The sequence below is a fragment of the Rhinolophus sinicus genome, chromosome 17 (genome assembly GCF_057876585.1).
Source record: "Rhinolophus sinicus isolate RSI-liver-muscle chromosome 17, RSI-T2T, whole genome shotgun sequence".
NCBI classification, from domain to species: Eukaryota; Metazoa; Chordata; class Mammalia; order Chiroptera; family Rhinolophidae; genus Rhinolophus; species Rhinolophus sinicus.
Window position 1 is genome coordinate 48,231,482 of NC_142517.1, and position 18,460 is coordinate 48,249,941.

Sequence of the window (18,460 nt, forward strand, 5' to 3'; positions counted from 1 at the left end):
TCTTGAAAAGTGGTCTGGGCAGCTCATCACAGTATCCACTGTAGTGTGACACATAAATAGGTGCTCAATAAAAATGCTTGAGAAATATGTATTTTGGGGAAATTGAGAAAAAGCAGAGAATGCCATTGGAGAAGGAGAGAGCAGAAACAGAAACCAGCAAGAAGACATGACCAGGACCCAGCCCTGAGGGCATGGGGTCAGCAGGTGGCGGTGGCGGTGGAGGTGAGACTCAGGGACTGTGTGCATACTCAGCAAGGGTTTGCCAGCTCTGCCCAAACAAGGAAGGACTCCTTTTTCCGGGCCAGAGTCTGAAATGGAATATGGAATGAAAGCTTTGGGACATGAAAAGGTTAAAGGGGCCCATTTTGTTGTTTTTAAAACTCCCCTTGTGTCCTTTCAAGACTGCTAAGGAAATAATCACAATATTTATTGAGCTCTTACTGTATAACAGGCATTTTACCCGCACTAACTGACTCAATCCTCAACACCCCAGGAACTGGTACAATTGTCCCCATTTTATAGATGAGGAAATGGAGTGGACATGGTGGGTGGCAGGACTGTGATTCAGGCCAGCCTGGCTCTAGAGCACAGCTCTTAACTGTCACGCTGCACTGTTTTAGCTCCTAGTGTGACCTGCTCAATAGTCGTAGGTTTGTTCATTCCATCACTTAAAACTCATTAATTGCGTGGGGTAGGGGGTGGGAGGTGGGGGGTTTAAACAAGCTTCTCTCAGGAGAGCAAGCTGATGAGTGGGAGTACCTGGCACGGGCTGACACGCTGGGTGTTCAGTGAATAGTTGTTTGTTAAATTAATGACTGAAAACATGGTATAGTGGAAAAGTCATGTGCTGGGATTAGTCCAGCTCTACCACTAGTGGCATCTTAGGCAAGTCAAGCTCTCCTGAGTAACTTGTCCTTATCCGTAAAATGGGCATAACACAGTCTCGCCTGCTTCTTTGCATAATTGGAAGGATTAAATGAGACAAAGTCCTGTGTAAACTGAACAATTTTTTTTGTAGACTGGTAAGGGCTATGGATCCATCCAATTTCATGGATGGAGTGATGGGGCAGCAGCCTGGGGCCTCTTCTGAAGACACACACACTAGCACATGTGAACACAAACATCAAGATGATTGCTGCAAGAGGGCCACCCGCAGCCCTCCGTCTGCTGCACCAGGCGGCAGAAAGCATGCATGCTGGAGCGCAGCAGAGGCTTGTGTGGTCCCCCGCAGAGTCACATGGCGGGGAAGGCAGAAATCACTGTGCAATTTAAGCCCATTCTAATGATATGTATAGGTCATGCCCTGTCAGTAATTCTAGGTTTCTGTTTTCTTTATGTTAAAGAAATGGGTGGTTTAGAAATGATGTCAGCTTTATTGTATATATAGAGAACTTTGAAACCCTAAATTAGAATAAATATTTTTCAACCCATGCTACAGCATTTTCAACAGTTAGAAATGCTTCTGCAAGCTGTTAAGTGGCGCCTGCTGAGTTATTCCCATTTTACAGAACTGGAGCTTGAGGCAGAAAGATGTTAAGCGTCTTGCTTAAATTCAGATACCTCTGTGCATGCAGAGATGGGGCAAGAACTGAGGTATCTGGGTTCCCAGCCACCTCACATTGCTCCCAATCGCTGTTCTCAACTTTGTTCCAGTTATTCACATGATGGGTGCGATTCTCACCTCATACGTGTACATGTCCCTGTGTATACTCAGGGTCATGTGACTTTCTGTCCTATTAGGGAAGTGTTCTGAACCTGGAATGAGGGCGAGGGACTGTGAATCTGATCCAATTTGTTTTTACCTTGTAAATTAGAGTGTCAACTCTGGAGTCAGAAAGGACTGCATTTCAGTCTGAATTCTGTTATCTAATAGCTGTGTGACCTTGGCAAATTAGGCCTCTTAGTGCCTCAGTTTTCTGATCTGTAAAATGGGAATAATACTTGTCTTTATATTATAGGGTTATGGTGAATATTAAATAATACAAGCAAAACTCTCATCATAGTTCCTGGTAGTCCCATAAATATTAGCCATTACAATGAGTATCAGTATTTGCAACTCTTGCTGTTTTATTAGGTTGGTGCAAAAGTAATTGTGGTTTAAAAGGTTAATAATAGCAAAAACCACAATTACTTTTGCACCGACCTAATATTAATTTGTAGTGAGCTACTATTTATGAATCCCTATGGCTGAAACCACTGTATTTAGTCACGGTGCCTCAGCCAAAATGATAGCTACCCAACCCTCCTACTTTTTAAAGTCTGGCTGATCCAAATTGTCTAAAAGAGGGCATATCAATCCACAGTGCCCATCACAGCAGGGGAGGCTGCTTCAATCCCAGAGCTGCTAATAGGAGACTATATCCTGTGAAAATGACTGAATCAGGCATTTAGAGCCTGGTGCCATCAAAGTTCTAATCACAGCGCCACCCCCTTTGTTTTGATTCCATGTCCACAAAGCAAATCCTTGAGGGTCTCATTCCCCTGCAGCCGGCCTCCTAGACAGCGTGTGGCCAAAGCCTGAGCCCTGGACCCATACAGGGTTGGCTGCCTTGCCTGGCCCACCACTTACCAGCTCAGTGCACGCAGGACGAGTTCTGTAACCTCTCAGAGTACAGTTTTTCTCTGGATAAGATGGGATGCTAATTTGCATAAGGTTATTGAAAAGATTAAGAGAATTAATCCACCAGGGAATGGAGGACGTTGAGGGGCTTCAGAACTGGAGTAAAGGACTATATGCCTTTGCCAAATGTGGTGAGAAGACAAGTTGGGATGTCACGGGGGAGGGAAGGGTGGAGAAGAGATACACGTGTCCTGAGTTTGGGACACTTCAGAGAAGGAGGTAAGGAGACCAGTGCCAATTTTCCAAAGGTGGGATGGCCAAAGACATTTAAAACAATGAAGTTTTATGATTTGAAGTTATTTGCATTTCTGAGATACAAAACTCTCCTCCACTTATCTTAGATCTTCAATAGCATCACTTATTTCTGTTGTTGTTGCTTTTGTTTTTGTCTTGAAGTCAAGGAAGGGGCTGGATCAATGCAGTATGGAACAGATAAAATAAGGAAGCAAGGGTTCTGAGCCAGAGGTGATCATAAGAATGAAAATCCAAATGCCCAACTGCTGGGAGCTGGCAGAAAACTTAGAAAGGGCTTTAATGCACAACTTAAATACACAGCTTTCCCTGTATTTTCAGATATTTTGGGACTCTCTGCAGTGTGATTGTTGCACTTTTCTGTTTTGGATTAACTTGGCCCTATTGTTTTAACTTTAGCTAATAAAGTGTCTCAAGGTTGAAGAAAAATCTAATGAACCTATGTGAAAAATAGCTAATACATTGCTAAATATGTTTCTCCTATGCTCCTCATGCTCGTGGTTTAGGCTAGGCTAGACATATACATTTAGGCAACACAGCTCTACTTATTTGTGAGGTTCTGAAGGCCTGACTTAGACCTGACTGAACGGAGGTCCTCAACACACCGGCGGCCTCCGTTCCTCACCATGTGGACCCCTCTCAGAGCTGCGTGAATGTCCTCACATGAGGCCTGGCTTCCCCAGAGCAAGTCCTCTGAGGGAGAAACCCACATGCCTTTTATGACCTGGCTCCTAAGGCCCCCACCATCACTTCCACCACATGCCATTGTTAGAAGCAGCTCATTAAGCATAGCCCACACTCAAGGGCAGGGGAATTGGGCTCCCCTTTTTGGAGAGAATTCAAAAATTTGTGGACTCATTTTAAAATTACTACAATTGGCATTGTGGTTTTAGCATTTAGGCTTGTGTAAACTGTTATCAACTCATATACATACGAGTATATATATATGTATGTATATATGTGTATATATTATATATGCATGTATGTGTGTATATATATATAATATATAGTATATATATTATTATATATATACATATATATGTGTGTGTGTATATATATATATATATATATATATATAGAGAGAGAGAGAGAGAGAGAGAGAGAGAGAGTTATTTCAAGAAATTAACTCACATGATTGTAAAGTCTGGCAAGTCTGGAATCTGTATGCAGTCGGCAGGCTGGAAACTCTGGAAACTCTAAGGCAGGAGCTGATGCTGCATTCTTGAGGCAGAATTTCTTCTCTAGGAAACCTCAGTTTTGTCCTTAAGGCCTTTCAACTGATTGGATGAGGGAGGTCCACACACATTATCAAGGTAACCTCCTTGAGTGTCAACTGACTGTGAACCATATCCACAAATACCTCCACAGCAAACCCTGAATTCGTGTTTGATTGAATAACTGAGTAGTCTAGCCTAGCAGAGTTGACAGAGACTAACCGCAGCACAACCTCTAAGCCTCCACTCTAGTTCTCCCCTTGCACTGTGGAAAACAGGCCCCGCTCACGCCAGCCAAACTCCTGGTGGCTGCCTCCTAAGTGCTCCCCTCTCTGACATCAGCCTGTGCTTCATGATGTCCTGTCCTAGACACTTTTAGTGTAAAGACAATATATTAGCAGTGCAGAATGTTTGCAAGTAGAGGGGGACATTGCTCACAATGCCTTCATTTGTATCTTTTCTCGTCTTCATTCACGGACACACTATATGTAATTACATTTTACAGTTGTGGTTCCCTTGCTGTTTTGTATTTGTTTCTAAACTTAACATAATCTTCATATCAAAAACTCTTTTTTTTTTTTGCACTTGCTATTATGTTTTTCATTATTTAACATTTTTATGGCTACAAAGTAGTCTACTTATCCCTACTTTTGGCCATTTGGGTTGCTTCTAAATTTTCACGATTATGAAAAATGCCACAGTGAACATCTGCATGCACATCGTCTCTCTATTTTCAGTTAGTAATACAGGACCTGAAATATTTACACTGAAGAGTTATATCGTTAAATGAGATAATATGGATAACGCTCCTGATACAAAGCTTTGTATACAATAGGTACAAAATAAGTGGTGGTCACTATATTATCAGAACCTAATTCATTCTGATTTTTAATTCAGTAAAGAACCACTACAGTTCTCTGCACTCAATATTCTCATTCACCAGATATCTGGTGATGGAAGGAGAACTGACTCTGGGTGGTGAGCACACAATGTGATATATAGATGGTGTATTATAGAATTGTACATTTGAAACCTATGTAATTTTACTAACCATTGTCACCCCAATAAATTTAATTTTAAAAAATTATCATTCACATAATCCTTTTAACTTTCCTGAACTTTTTTTTCTCATTATTAACAGTAGCTTTATTTTTCTACAGTATCTTACAAATCTTGGTTAGATAAGTTATGCTAGGAATTTGGACATCAACTATCTATTTATCATCTATCTATCTATCATCTATTCTCTCTCTCTCTCTCTCTCTCTCTCTCTCTCTCTCTCTCTCTCTCTCTCTCTCTCTCGGCATTGTATTCCCTAAAGCCTGTTGAGCATTGGAGATTTTATGCTTCTGAGACAGTGAAAATATAAACAAATTTTGTGCAGCAAAATGCAATGAGCTGCATAGGAAAAGCAAAATTACCCACAATTCAAAGGACAGTTGAGTGTGTAGAACATGCTACAAATCAAGGTAGACGGTCAGAAAAGTAAACAGAAATTAGGGCAATTCCTGATAAAAGAAGAAGGGAAGCAACATCATCTGTCTCAAGGAAACTTTGTTTATGAAAGCCCTTCCTCCTGAAATAATCTCCCCTTTCTCCTTCTGGGTTCCCATGGCTCTTTGCTTCCCACCCCCTGGAGTGCTGGCCAGTTCTGCCTTGAAATGAGCATCCGTTGCATCCGAGTTGCAGGACAAAGGATTCATCCTGGGATCGCTCTCGGGGCCACCATGCAGCTAGGTCCACAATAGTGATACTCAGAAAGGTTTGTAGAAAGGAATCTTGTTGTCTCCATAGCTTCACTTCACTGGGCTTACAGGCCTGGATGCCCACGATGTGGTGATGTCTGCAGTTTTTGGTTGGAATAGCTGATGCAGCTGCTTTGGGAGCAAGAAGATGGTAGAGCACTGTCTGGACATCCCTGACACCTATGATGCTGGTCTTGATATTAGTTGTGTATTCCTGCTGCTACTATAAGGCTTAACCTTGAACTTTAAAAAAAATAAATGATGCTGTATGTTCTCTTTTATTTTGCAGCATATATTTTAACTATTTATTATGGAAAATTGCAAACATAGACAAGAATAGAGAAAAAGAATAACGAACCCCTATGTACACGATACCCAGCTTCAGCAATTATCCTTCATGGTTCAGGTTGGTTAATTTTGTTTCATCTACAGCTCCATATTCTGCCTGCCCTGTGAATCCTGCTCCCCTCGCCCTGACTCACCACCCCACATCGCTGCCCCAGGTTAATACTTATTAGTGTTACATACTCCCATTAGAAAGAATATAATGGGGCCAGCCCACTGGCCTGCTGGCCCGGTGGCTCAGGTGGCTGGAGCACTGTGCTCCTAACTCCACAGTCGCCAGTTTGATTCCCAAATGGGCCAGTGAGCTGCACCCTCCATAGCTAAGATTGTGAACAACGGGCAGCCGGAGGCCCCCTGTGGGCTCAGCAAGAGCTGCTGTGAGCACTCATTGTCTACAATCTAGTTGTGGAGGCACAGCTCACTGGCCCATTTGGGAATCGACCCTGCAGCCCTTTTGTTCAGAGCTTGTGCTCTAACCAACTGAGCCATCCAGGTGCCCAGGAATGCAATGTTTGATAGATATTTTGTGATGGTTTTAATATTTATGACAGGATAAGCTTCAGTTTTTTATTTCACTTCATTTTGCAGTTTTATAAAATGTTTTCTTATGGAATTAGTAGTGTAAAATGTCAAGTTACGCCTACAGCCATTTTTCAGTAATCATGATTGTACTACATAAATGAACACATCACAGAGATGTAATTTTCTTGCAAGAAAAAATTCTCATCTTTTTAAAAATAGGCTTTATTTTTTATAGCAGTTTTAGGTTCACAGCAAAATTGAGGGAAAGTTATACAAATTTTCCGTATACTCCCTGCCTTAACACAAGCACAGCCTCCCCTTCAGAGTGGCGCGTTTGTTACAGTTGATGAACCTGTATTGACTCATCATTGTCACCCAAAGTCCACAGTTTACATTAGGATTCACTCCTGGTGTTGTACATTCTATAAGTTTTGACAAATATGTAATGACATGTATCCACCATTGTCGTATCATACAGAATAGTTTCATTGATCTAAAAGTACTCTTGAACTTTTAAAAATTAAAAAGTCTCCTTTTTTCCTTCCCTTCCCTTTCTGAATAATTCAGTCCTGAAGCCAGTAGGTGGAGTAGAGCAAGGTACTTGTCCACACTCAGGTGGGGTCTCCCTTGGTGACCCAGAGCAGGATGTCAGAACCTGAACAGGGGGAGGTGGGCATCTGTGTGGGAAGGTTGTGAGGTGTGAGAGTCCGAGAGAGGTGAGGACGTCCATGCGTGGGCGTGGCCTTAAGCACTGAGGAAGGGAGTAGAGCCTGGCGTGGGGAGTCAGAGCCCAAGCAGGGCAAGGAGGGCATTCTTGAGAAGGGGAACACCTGGTAGAGTGTTGGGCAAGTTTGGGGTGAGGAGGGCATTCGCTGAGGGGGCAGAGGGGGCAGCAACCCAACACAGAGTTTTGGAGACCAAGTAGAGTGAGAAGGGCATCTGAAGGCCGCAGAGGATGATGGGTATAGGGTTGTGGGCCATATGAATAACTACATCGGGGGAAAGGGGAGCCAGGTTTCTCACAGTTGGGGGAGGAAGTTACAGATATTGAAAGGGGAAAAAACTAGAATGAACATTGTGATGCTGGATTAAAATTAGATATTGGTATGATCTCATGGTTTTTAACACAAAGAGATATAGAAATAAATATAGATTTAAGTGTGTATGCAGCTCTGTCCCAGTTCTGACTATTGAGAAGTGACACACCCTACCCCAATGTCAAGGAGCATACCCAGTTCCCAAATCCTGGCTTCTAAATATCATTCTTCACTATAAGGTGCCAGTGCTGCCTTGTGTAAGAGCTGATTCTACGGCTGAGGGAGAAAAGATACAAGACGAGTCTAGAAATCTTGTACTAGAAAGCAAAGAAATGCTGAAAGAATGGGACGTGTCAAAAGGACACAAAAGTCAGCTTAAAGTACTCCCACTGGACAAATAAGGGACAGTTTGAGCATCAATATAAATATTGATTATAACCCCTGAATAAAACAGAAATGTGAGTCAATACTGATATACATAAATACATGAATACACTAAAAGTTTGATATGGAATGAGATACTTATACATTTTCAAATTATGTCCACCTCAAACAGTTATTTATTATAAAGGGAAAAGGAGTTGCTTTACAGTGGAGAAGCCGAGCAAATATCACCTTAATCAAGTAATCAAAGTCCACATCATCAGTAATGTAAAATCAGAACAACGTGTCACTCAATAGGATGCAATCAGAACACAGCATCACCCCTGCGATATTCCTGCCAAAGAAGTGTAACCTGAGTCTCATCACAAAGAAGCATCGGACAAACCCAAATTGAGGGACATTTTACCAAATACTATCCTGTACTCTTCAAAAATGTCAAGGTCATGAAAGTCAAGAAGCTACTAAGGAACTGTTCCAGAGTGAAGAAACTACAGAGTTATGACAAAATGCAACATGTGATCTGAACTGGATTTTTTCTTTTTATTGTAAAGTACATTCATGGGACACTAGACGAAACTGGAGTGGGATTTGAGAATTAGATGCTGGAGATGTATTAATGTTAATTTCCTGATCTTGATGATTGTACTGTGTTATGAAGAGGAATGTCATTGATTATAGAAAATGCACATGAAAACACGGGTGATGGGACATAAATTGACTACTTACTTGTAAATGGTTCATGGGGGGAAGTTCCTTCTATACTTCAAATTTTCTATACGCTTGAGATTGTTACAAATTTTTAAAATATTTAAAAATATAACAGTAATACATGAATGTTGTAACAAGTTGAATGCAAATAAATAGTTAATACCCTCCTTCCCATTCTAGTCCCCTCTTCCCTAAAGAAACCATTGTTACCAGATTTATAGATATCTTTCCAAACCTTATCCATAATCAAATGAACGTTTAAATTTGTAAGTTTATTTGTATGGAAACATCTTCTGTCATTGTACCAGCTACTAACTTTCCCCTTAGTGTCCTTCATTAAACAGAAATTCTTAATTTTTATAACATTTTATTTTGAAATAATTTCAGACTTAGAGAAATGCTGCAAAATATTACAAAGAATTCTGCTCTTCCCTTCAGCCAGAGTCCCTAAATGTTAACATTTTGCCACACTTGTGGGCATTTGTGTGTGTGTATAATTTTTTCCTAAACCATCTGAGAGCAAGTTGTGGACATGATGCTCCTTTATTTCTAAATACCACAGTATGTTGTTTTCTGAAAACAAGCAGTTTCCTTATACAACCATAGTACAATTATCAAAATCAGAAAATAAACATTGATACAGTACTATTATCTAATCTATAGAGTTTATCCAAATTTTGCCAATTGTACCACCAATTTCCTTTATAGAAAAAGATGGAAAAAGGGAAAATAGAAAAAAAAATTTTTTTAATCCAGGATCACACTAAATTGCATTTAGTCGTCCTGCCTCTTTAGCCTGTTTTAATCTGGAACACTTTTTCATTCTTTCTTTATCTTTCACGACCTTAACATTGTGGAAGAGTACAAGACATTTATTTTGTAGAATGTACCTCACTTTGAGTTAGTCTGGTGTTGCCTCATGATTAAATTTAGGCCATGCATTTGGGGCAGGAATATCACAGAAGTGAGGCTGTGCCTTTTCAGTGCGTCTTATCAGGAGGCATGTGATGTCAATTTCTCCCATTCCTGGTGATGTTAACTTTGATTACTTGGTTGAGGGGGTGTCTGCCAGGTTTCTACTCGCAAATTGCTACTTTTCCCTTTGTAATTAGTAAGTGTCTGGTGGAGAAGAAATACTTAATTTTTATGTAATCAAAATCATCAGTGTTTTGCAACAATGATTTGTTCTTTTGAGTCCTTCCCTACCACCCATAGGTAACAAGAGATTTTATGCAACATTATTTTTTTATTAATTGTATAGTTTTATTGTTCTTATTTAGGCTTAATCTATCTAGAATTCATCCTTGTGTGTGTTGTTGTATAGGAACATGGTTTTCACCTTTCTGCATATAGTGAACCAGTTTTTCCAACATTATTTACATAACAACATATCCTTTCTTCAGTGATGGTGGTGCCACATTTATTGCATATTATGTTCTCCATATCATATCATATCATATCATATCATATCATATCATATCATATCCATGGGTCAGGTTCTGTATTGGTCTATTTGTTCTTGTACCAGTACCATATCTGGTAGGGTAAGCCCCACTCTTTATTCTTTTTATATATTGACTGCTAATTTTGAAACTTTATTTCTCTGTATAAATACTGAAGTAAGTTTGTTACATTTCAGAAAATCCCCATGGATTTTAATTGAGGTTACACTGAATGTATAGATTAACTGGGGGGAAACTACCATTGTTAGTTATTAAGCCATTCCATCCAAGCCAGTGGAATATCTTTCTAGTTTGGATCATTAATTCATTCTTCAGTTGTTTCCATCTTATTAATCCCATCTATCATATTCTTTATTTTAATTGTTGTTTTCATACCTAAGAGGTCCACAATCACTTATTGAAACCCTTGCGGGGAGCATTTGAAATCTTGCTCCCTGGCATATGTTTGGCTCAAATAAACTCTTATGAAAATTCAGGAAAAAAAATATGAAACCCTTGGGGCCACATGTTTTTCAGAATTTAGAATATTTAAAATGTTAGAAAGTTACAGAGCACAATAACACTCGAATGCAATATTGTATATTATGTCACACCCCCAGTGGGGTCTGGAACAGTATCCTGAAATCAGACACATTCATCCTCCTGCAGGAAAAGAGGAATATTCACAATGAGTGGGATAACTACATATTATATATAGCTTGTGACACTCCAGATTGTGCCACCAAATGAGTATTGTCCTCAAACATTTGTTTTTATAAGTGTTGGGATTTCAGAGTTTTTGTTTGTTTGTTTTTAAATTTGGTTCGCTGATATGACATTTTGATCAGTAGTTCCACTTGGTTATTTGTTTGTTTTTATAATTTTTTTTTGTTTTTTAAGAAGCACGCAGCTCACAGTGGCCCACGCGGAGATCAAACCGGCATCCTTGGTGTTATTAGCACCACGCTCTAACCAACTGAGGTCACCCGCAACCCCAATATAATGTCTTTTTTTTATATATATATGTTGCTGACATCTTCCTTTCTCTCCTTACATATTTATCAAAAAACCTATTCTGAATTCTTGATCGCTCTGTTTGAATATTTCTACTTTAGAAAGCATACGTTGTCTAATTTGTTGTTTTTCACTTGGACCCCCCCACCCCCAGGTGTCTGGTTAGTTTGGCCTGGGAGCTCATATTCCCCTGGGGATATCAGCCATTCTGTCTGGTAAGGGGTAGTGGGAAAGGTCCAAAGGCCCACTCCAGTTCAGTGACTGAGGAGTTCGAGGAAAGTGGAGGGAAAGAGTCCTAGGGCAGAGAACACACAACATCGCAGCTAATTGCTCCCATTTGCTATCACCACCAAGGTGTTGAAACCTTCTAAGCCTTTAGGGAGAAGCAGGAGGCGAGGAGGGAATTGACCTGCCCTGGGGTTTTGGAAAGAAGAAATAATGGAGGAATGACTGACAAGGTGATTCAGTCGCCTTGTGTTCTGGTCAATTCCTCTCCTAGGAGGAAGTTTGTACCACACTGATATTATCTCTAGAGGACTTTGGTAATTGCTTGTTTAAATGAAATGGAGTCATTCCATGCACATCATGCTGCAATTTGCTTTTTGCTTTCATCCGTGTATATGCTATTCTTTTTAATAGCAACACAAAATGCTCCATGATATGGATGTACAATCACTTATTTATTCAATAGCTTTCTTTTGGGTGGACAATAGGTTGTTTCCCTCTTTTTTGTCCCTAAAACCAGGTTTGAATCCTTGACTACATTCCCTTACACACCCGTGTATTTATTGCTGTAGGATATCTTCTCCAATGTATGGTGGAAGGAACAAGAGCATAAGAAATAATGATAACAGTTGTTACTTTTAGAGGTGGAACAGAAGAAAGAAAGGGAGAGTGACTTTTTACTTTCCACTGAACACCCATTAAGATTTTTATCCTAACTATGCATTAATTTTACGATATTAAAAAATAAAACACAGCAATGTGACTATACTTAATGCCAAAGAACGGTGTACTTAAAAACAGTTAAGGTGTGAGGACGGAAAAGGGGCCATAGGTTAAACCTGACAAGGTCTGGAGACTGAAAATAACCATATAGAATGGCGGGTGTGAACATAAAAATTCCTAACAAAGGTGGGCCATGGCAGGAAGTCACACCGTTGGCCTTTAGCTTCCTTGACAAAGGTCAGTCTTTGCCTTAAGTGAGCCTATCTGTCATCTTTTTGCATCTAAGATAACATACCCTTGAAATGTCACAGCAATCCCTTTTTTCTGACCCCCCCCTCAGGGGACACAACCCACTGCACCAGAGCAGGCAACTACAAAATCTCTCATTGTTATCTTGTTCCCCAAATACCATCTCTAACGTGGTGTAAAATGCTATTAACTATCCTGTACCCACCAATGTAAAAGAAGTGTGTGTCTCTCCATTTTGCTTTTTATCCAATCCCAGAGATTTCCCCACTTTGCTTTCTCCCACCCTCTTAAACTACAACCAATGGATTTCATGATGTAACCCTCCTCCTTTGATTCTAATGTACAAAACACGTTGCCAACCTGCCATTTTCCAAAGCATTGTCTCAATCAATTGAGACATTGCTTCCCTGCCATTGTCGTCAGTTTGGCTCAAATAAACTCTTACAAGCTTTTTCTTAGGCTGGATGTTTTTTTCGTCTATAGGCGGTAAATTTCATGTATACTTTAAGGCAATTTAAAAAATAAAGATATAATTAAATAAATAAAAAACCCTGTGTGATCACATCATTCCCTCGCTTAAAACCCCTCTAATGACTTTCCACTAGTTTTCAAGTAAATTTGAAAATCCTTAAGAAGGCTCTAACGCCCTAAATAATCTAGTAACTACACAAAACTTTCCTTTATTCCTTGCACCGCTCCACGCTTTCTCCTAACTCACGGCGTCTGCATACACAGTTCCATCTGCTAGACAGTGTCTCCTCGTCACCTGCCTAGCTAATTCTTACTCCTTCAAGTTTCAATGTTCAGAATAGTATCTCTGGCCCTTCCCCCAAGACTAGGTCACATTCCTTTATCATGATAATTGCATAGAAAAATGTAATTTCTTGTAGCTATTGTCATAATTACAGCTTAAAAATCTAGAACAAAATATGAATAACAAAAGAGATCTAAATAAATGAAGAAACAGGCCGTATTCGTGGATTGGAAGATTCACCATAGTAAAGATGTCAATTGTCCCCAAACTGATATACAGGTTTTTTTTTTCTTGGTTTTTTTTTATTGGGGAACAGTGTGTTTTTCCAGGACCCATCAGCTCCAAGTCAAGCCGTTGTTTTCACTCTGGTTTGGAGGGCACAGCTCACTGGCCCATGTGGGAATCGAACCGGCAAGGTTGTGTTATGAGCACTGCGCTCTAACCAACTGAGCCAACCAGCAGCCCTGATATACAGGTTTAGTGTAATTCCTATCAATATCCCAGCAAGATTTTTTTATAGATATAGACAAGATTATTCTATAATTTATGTGGAAAGGCAAAGGAACTAGAATAACTAAAACAATTTTGAAAATAAGAATAAAGTGGGAGGAATCAATCTACACAATTTCATGACTTATTATATGTCTTATATGTCTACAGTAATCAAGGCTATTTGGTACAGGCAGAGGGACAGACACACAAACCAATGGAACAGAACAGAGTACTCAGAAACAGCCCTGCCCAAATATAGCCAACTGATTTTTGACAGGGGTGCAAAAGCAATTCAATGGAGGAAGGATAGTCTTTTCAACAAATGGTGCTGGAGCAATTAGCTATCCATAGACGAAAAGAACAAAAATGAAAACACAACCTTGACCTAAGTCTCAATACCTTACATGTATGTAAAAAATTATTTCAAATAAATCAAAGAATTAAATGTAAAACTATAAAACTTTTATAAACTAATATATGAGAAAATCTTCAGGACCTAAGACTTAGTGAAGAGTTCTTAAAATGACACCAAAAGTATAAAGTATAAGTATAAACTGAGGTTTTGATTTCTATTGGCAAGATATAGAAAAACTGGAACCCTTGTATGCTGCTGGTAGGAATATAAAATTATTCAGCTGGTATGGAAAACCTCAATAAGTTAAACATAGAATTACCATATGACCTAGCAAATCCACTCCTGGGTATGTACCCAAAATAATTGAAAATAGATGTTGAAACAAAAATTTGTACATGAAGGCTCATAGCAGCACTATTCACAATAGACAAAAGGTGAAAAAACCTCAAATGTTCATAAACTAATGAATGGATAACAAAAGTAGTCTATCCATACAATGGCATATTATTCTGCCATAAAAAGGAAAAAAGTACTGACACATGCTACAACATGGATGAACCTTGAAAACATTATGCTAACTGAAAGAAGCCAGACACAAAAGGCCACATGTTGTATTATTTCATGTGTATGAAATATGCAGAATAGGGAAGTCTATAGAGACAAAAAGCACATTAGTCTATAGAGACAAAAAGCTTATTAGTTTCCAAGGACTGAGAGAATGGGGGAATGGAAAGTGACTTTTAAATGGTTATCGGTTTCCTTTTTTTTTTCTTTTTTTTGGGGGCGGGGAGGGGAAGAGGACTGTATTGGGGAACAGTGTGTTCTTCCAGGACTTTTTTCCAAGTCAAGTTGTTGTCCTTTCAATCTCAGTTGTGGTGCTGTTCAGCTTCAAGTTGTTGTCCTTTCAGTCTTAGTTGTGGAGGGCGCAGCTCAGCTCCAGGTCCAGTTGCCGTTTTCTAGTTGCAGGGGGCACAGCCCACCATCCCTTGCAGGACTCGAGGAGTTGAACCAGCAACCTTGTGGTTGAGAGCCCACTGGCCCATGTGGGAATCGAACCGGCAGCCTAACGAGCATGGAGCTCTAACCCCCTGAGCCACCGGGCCGGCCCTGGTTATGGGTTTCTTTTTGGGGTGATGAAAATGTTCTAGAACTAGGTAGTAGTGATGGTTGCACAACATTGTGAATGTACTATATAACAAAAGGTAAATTGTATTTATCTGTATTTTGCCACAATAAAAAATGGTGAATTTTATTGTATATAAATTATGTCAATAATTCTGACATAAAATATTAATTGGGACATTAATGGATGCTAAAACTTGTAGGTGAGATTTTGATGAAGATTGGAATAGTTATATAGACTCAAACTATCTCCCCACAAAAGTACTTATTTAACTACAAAAAAGAAAAATAGTAGCATCATAGTGGAAAAACCTGGCAACCCTATCTGTGATAGTTCATTTCCTATGTCAACTTGGAGGGTAGTTTTGGATGAGATTAACATTTAAACTGGTGAACTGTAATTAAGTAGAATGTTCTCTATAATGTAGGTGGGCCTCATTTAATCAGTTGAGGCCTGACTGGAATTAAAAAATCAGCCTCTCCAGCAAGGGGGTTCTCTAGCAGACTTCCTTCGGATTTCATCTGTACCATGGACTCTCCTGGGTCTCCAGCCTGCTAGCCCACACTGCGAATTTGAACTTGCCGGCCTCCATAACTGGGTGAGCCAATTCCTTGTAATAAATAAATAACATAAAGACACACACACACACACACACACACACATAATCTATTGGCTTTGTTTTTCTGGAGAACCCTAATACACTACCTTAATCCACTAATCAAAGTTAACATCACCAGAAATAGTAACTGCCATGGATATCCTGATGTGATATAGTGAGAAGGATATATCACTTATGTGATATGTGCCAAGTGAATATTCTGAATCTAATTATGAGGAAACAACAGACAAACCCAAATTAAGGGACATTCTACAGAACAACTGGCCAGTGTTCTTCGAAAATGCTAGTATTATGAAAGACAAAAAGAATGAGAACCTATTTCTGATACAAGAAAACTATAAAGAGAACTCTCAACTAAATGTAATGTATGATCCTGGGTTGGATGGGGGAGGGAAGATATCTATGAAGAACATTTTGGCAATGATTAAGAAAATTGGAATATTGACTGTAGTTTAGATAATAGCATTGCTTCAATGTTAAGTTTCCAGAATTTGACAACTATTCTGTGGCTATGTATCAATCTTGTTCTTAAGAAATACACACTGAAGTATTTATGGGTAAAGACGCATAATGTGTACAACCTATTTTCAAATGGTTCCCCCAAAATGCTATTCTTGCAACTTTTGCTAAGCCTTGAAATTATTTCCAAATAAGTTTAAAAATTTATTGTATAATTGTTGACTGTACCCCGACCACCACAACCAGGTTAAGTGCCCCTCCTGAAAGCTCCCTGTAAAAAGCTTTAATAATATCCAGTATATCTCTGTAACGCAGTACTCATCTTAATCTACTGTAACTATGTGTCTGCTTTTTTCACTAAAGTATGAGCCTTGCAAGACAGATGCTATGCCTTTTTAACTCCATACCGCCCACCCCTTCCCCTAAGCCTGGCATATAGCAGAGCACCCAAACTCATGCCATTCTTTAGCCCCGCTTAGGATCTCCTTGGCCTCCTGGAACTTGATTTGGGGCTCTGTGGAGATGAGCTGTCTCTTCCTGTCCTCAGCTGCCTGCCATGCTGCAGCCCTACTACCAGAATGCCTCCCGGCTGGGCCTCAGAGACCTCTTGTTGAGCTGGAGCTGCAGACTTTTCTCTCCCTCTACCTGCCTCAGCTAAGATAGCCTTTCCAGCAGAATCTCAGGGCTGGTCCAGCTTCCCAGCAAAGCTTGGCTTCTAACAGTGTGTCGTCTAGTCTTTGACAGGAATTCCATCTTCCCGGGACACTGTTGTACATCCAAGCTCTCCTCAGGACGAAGACAAGGACCTCTTTTTTCATTTACATGTATTTGAGGCCCCTTAATGACTGCTCCCTGTAACATCTTATTCCGCCTAAGGGCCAGGTGTAGCTCTTGGTTCATTTGCAGAAGGGGCAGAGCACAAAACACCATGGGGAAGTGGCCACTGTCTGGACTTCCATGGAGCCCTCCGGATCTGGCCTCCTGCCTGGAGACCTGGAGCACCCGGAGGAGCCATCCGCCCACTCACTATCTACTGTTTCTCCCCAAGCCTGTACCAGGATGTTCAACCAGAATGAGGCTGGGGGAAGGTTCAACAGAGAAAGGAGGAAAGGTGTCAATGGAACCATGGCTCAGATAGTGTGGAAAGGGGTAGAACCCAACTGGAGCTCCCTGTAGGCTGGACCATTGTAATGGTGTCTATGCTTTCTGTAGTATCTTTGTGCATTTCCACCCATGAAGTTCCTTGGGGAAAGGCCAAGCTAAGGCTACCATGGTAAGTGGTTTGAGCAAGAGAAAGGATTGTGGTTGAGGGCTCAGGTGCTAAAGGAGGCAGGGAATTCCCCTGGGCCAGTATGATGCTGGTGACTGGAATCAGGCCAGAGTAAGTGGGGGGAGGTGAGAACCTAAGTCTGGCTTGAGAGCCCACTCCCAACTTGCTGCATCCCCTCAGCTCTCCTCAAGCTCATTTTGCACAATCTGAGTGTGGCCTCTGCAAGAAAACTTGCATAGGTGACCCCCGCCCCAACATGGTCACTTCCCCAGGGCTCCCAGACTCTCCCTCAGGGCTCAGGGGGAGAGGTTTTAGACTTCTCTAATCTTTTGCAGCATAGCATTGTCAAGCCGCATAAAAATTCTGCCAATATCAAGGGACCTGTTTACAGGCAGAGCTGTTTTCTCCTAGGGGTGCTGCAGTGATGAGATGGGGTGGGGGGTTCACTGCTAAGATGAGGGTTAGCCACGAGAAGGTTCTGCAGGCTGGAAGGCCTCACTTCGGAGGTGGTGGACAACTGAAGTACAGGGAGTCAAAGTCTGAGGGGTTGATCCTCCCCACTCCCAGAAAAAGTGGGGAGATGGCACTGCAGGGATAAGGCTGGCTGCTCGTGGTGAGCGGAAGTCGCTGCCGTGAAGGGGAGCCCTGCTTGGAGTGAGTGGTCATGGAAGTGATCACACAGCTGAAGATACCTGCAGTGATGGGGAAGGTTTCTGCAGTGAGAAGGAGCACTTTGCAAAGGAAGGGGACTGGCTTCTTGAGGCGTGGGGTGTCCAACGGTGATAGGGCGCTGGGGTTCGCTGCAGTGATGTGGAAGGGTCACTGCAGTGATGGGAAGCCTAGCCAGGCCTGGGGTGCGGGGTGGTGATAGTGGGAAATTTTGGGTCGCTGCAGTGCTGGGGGGCTGC